The 2,952-nt window shown below is 44.2% G+C and overlaps 1 non-coding gene across 1 annotated transcript; it reads left to right on the top strand.

Moving 5' to 3' along the window:
• Nucleotides 1–2,114: 2,114 nt before the first annotated feature.
• On the top strand, nucleotides 2,115–2,190 carry Trnap-cgg (transfer RNA proline (anticodon CGG)). The gene has a single exon. It is a non-coding gene; the product is annotated as a tRNA-Pro (tRNA).
• Nucleotides 2,191–2,952: the final 762 nt, after the last annotated feature.

Raw genomic sequence — 2,952 nt, 5'->3', positions numbered from 1 at the left:
ACTCTTTTACTACTTTAAGTGTCTCATTTCCTAATCTAATTCCCTCAGCATCACCCGATTTAATTTGACTACATTCCATTATCCTCGTTTTGCTTTTGTTGATGTTCATCTTATATCCTCCTTTCAAGACACTGTCCATTCCGTTCAACTGCTCTTCCAAGTCCTTTGCCGTCTCTGACAGAATTACAATGTCATCGGCGAACCTCAAAGTTTTTACTTCTTCTCCATGAATTTTAATACCTACTCCAAATTTATCTTTTGTTTCCTTTACTGCTTGCTCAATATACAGATTGAATAACATCGGGGAGAGGCTACAACCCTGTCTCACTCCTTTCCCAGCCACTGCTTCCCTTTCATGCCCCTCGACTCTTATGACTGCCATCTGGTTTCTGTACAAATTGTAAATAGCCTTTCGCTCCCTGTATTTTACCCCTGCCACCTTTAGAATTTGAAAGAGAGTATTCCAGTCAACATTGTCAAAAGCTTTCTCTAAGTGTACAAATGCTAGAAACGTAGGTTTGCCTTTTCTTAATCTTTCTTCTAAGATAAGTCGTAAGGTCAGTATTGCCTCACGTGTTCCAACATTTCTACGGAATCCAAACTGATCCTCCCCTAGGTCCGCATCTACCAGTGTTTCCATTCGTCTGTAAAGAATTCGCGCTAGTATTTTGCAGCTGTGAATTATTAAACTGATAGTTCGGTAATTTTCACATCTGTCAACACCTGCTTTCTTTGGGATTGGAATTATTATATTCTTCTTGAAGTCTGAGGGTGTTTCGCCTGTCTCATACAACTTGCTCACCAGCTGGTAGGGTTTTGTCAGGACTGGCTCTCCCAAGGCCGTCAGTAGTTCTAATGGAATGTTGTCTACTCCGGGGGCCTTGTTTCGACTCGGATCATTCAGTGCTGTCAAACTCCTCATGCAGTATCGTATCTCCCATTTCGTCTTCATCTACATCCTCTTCCATTTCCATAATATTGTCCTTATGTACATCGCCCTTGTATAAGTCTTCTATATACTCCTTCCTCCTTTCTGCCTTCCCTTCTTTGCTTAGAACTGGGTTTCCATCTGAGCTCTTGATATTCATACACGTTGTTCTCTTCTCTCCAAAGGTCTCTTTAATTTTCCTGTAGGCAGTATCTATCTTACCCCTAGTGAGATAAGCTTCTACATCCTTACATTTGTCCTCTAGCCATCCCTGCTTAGCCATTTTGCAATTCCCGTCAATCTCATTTTTTTAGATGTTTGTATTCCTTTTTGCCTGCTTCATTTACTGCATTTTTATATTTTCTCCTTTCATCAATTAAATTCAATATTTCTTCTGTTACCCAAGGATTTCTAGCAGCCTTAGTCTTTTTACCTACTTTATCCTCTGCTGCCTTCACTACTTCATCCCTCTGGTTCTTTCAGCTTATCTAGATCCCATGTCCTTAAATTCCCACCTTTTTGCAGTTTCTTCAGTTTTAACCTACAGGTCATAACCAATAGATTGTGGTCAGAGTCAACATCTGCCCCTGGAAATGTCCTACAATTTAAAACCTGATTCCTAAATCTCTGTCTTACCATTGTATAATCTGTGCCCGGGTACACAGTTTTAATCTGCCAGGAAGTTTCATATCAGCGCACACTCCGCTGCAGAGTGAAAATCTCATTCTGGAAACATTCCCCAGGCTGTGTCTAAGCCATGTCTCCACAGTACCCTTTCTTTCAGGAGTGCTAGTTCTGCAAGGTTCGCAGAAGAGCTTCTGTAAAGTTTGGAAGGTAGGAGACGGATACTGGCAGAAGTAAAGCTGTGAGTACCGAACGTGAGTCGTGCTTCGGTAGCTCAGTTGGTAGAGCACTTGCCCGCGAAAGGCAAAGGTCCCGAGTTCGAGTCTCGGTCGGGCACACAGTTTTAATCTGCCAGGAAGTTTCATATCAGCGCACACTCCGCTGCAGAGTGAAAATCTCATTCTGGAAACATCCCCCAGGCTGTGGCTAAGCCATGTCTCCACAGTATCCTTTCTTTCAGGAGTGCTAGTTCTGCAAGGTTCGCAGAAGAGCTTCTGTAAAGTTTGGAAGGTAGGAGACGGAAACTGGCAGAAGTAAAGCTGTGAGTACCGGACGTGAGTCGTGCTTCGGTAGCTCAGTTGGTTAGAGCACTTGCCCGCGGAAGGCAAAGGTCCCGAGTTCGAGTCTCGGTCGGGCACTCAGTTTTAATCTGCCAGGAAGTTACATATCAGCGCACACTCCGCTGCAGAGTGAAAATCTCATTCTGGAAACATCCCCCAGGCTGTGGCTAAGCCATGTCTCCACAGTATCCTTTCTTTCAGGAGTGCTAGTTCTGCAAGGTTCGCAGAAGAGCTTCTGTAAAGTTTGGAAGGTAGGAGACGGATACTGGCAGAAGTAAAGCTGTGAGTACCGGACGTGAGTCGTGCTTCGGTAGCTCAGTTGGTTAGAGCACTTGCCCGCGAAAGGCAAAGGTCCCGAGTTCGAGTCTCGGTCGGGCACTCAGTTTTAATCTGCCAGGAGGTTACATATCAGCGCACACTCCGCTGCAGAGTGAAAATCTCATTCTGGAAACATCCCCCAGGCTGTGGCTAAGCCATCTCCACAGTATCCTTTCTTTCAGGAGTGCTAGTTCTGCAAGGTTCGCAGAAGAGCTTCTGTAAAGTTTGGAAGGTAGGAGACGGATACTGGCAGAAGTACAGCTGTGAGTACCGGACGTGAGTCGTGCTTCGGTAGCTCAGTTGGTTAGAGCACTTGCCCGCGAAAGGCAAAGGTCCCGAGTTCGAGTCTCGGTCGGGCACTCAGTTTTAATCTGCCAGGAAGTTACATATCAGCGCACACTCCGCTGCAGAGTGAAAATCTCATTCTGTAAGCAAATAATTGTTTAAGAACTTTCTTTTGAAGTTAATAAACGTAAAAGATTTCTTACAGAATTAAATAATATATACTGTTACTGATTTTCA

This window comes from Schistocerca gregaria, chromosome 3 (genome assembly GCF_023897955.1).
Source record: "Schistocerca gregaria isolate iqSchGreg1 chromosome 3, iqSchGreg1.2, whole genome shotgun sequence".
Classification (NCBI taxonomy): domain Eukaryota; kingdom Metazoa; phylum Arthropoda; class Insecta; order Orthoptera; family Acrididae; genus Schistocerca; species Schistocerca gregaria.
This window is presented reverse-complemented; position numbering and strand designations above follow the sequence as displayed.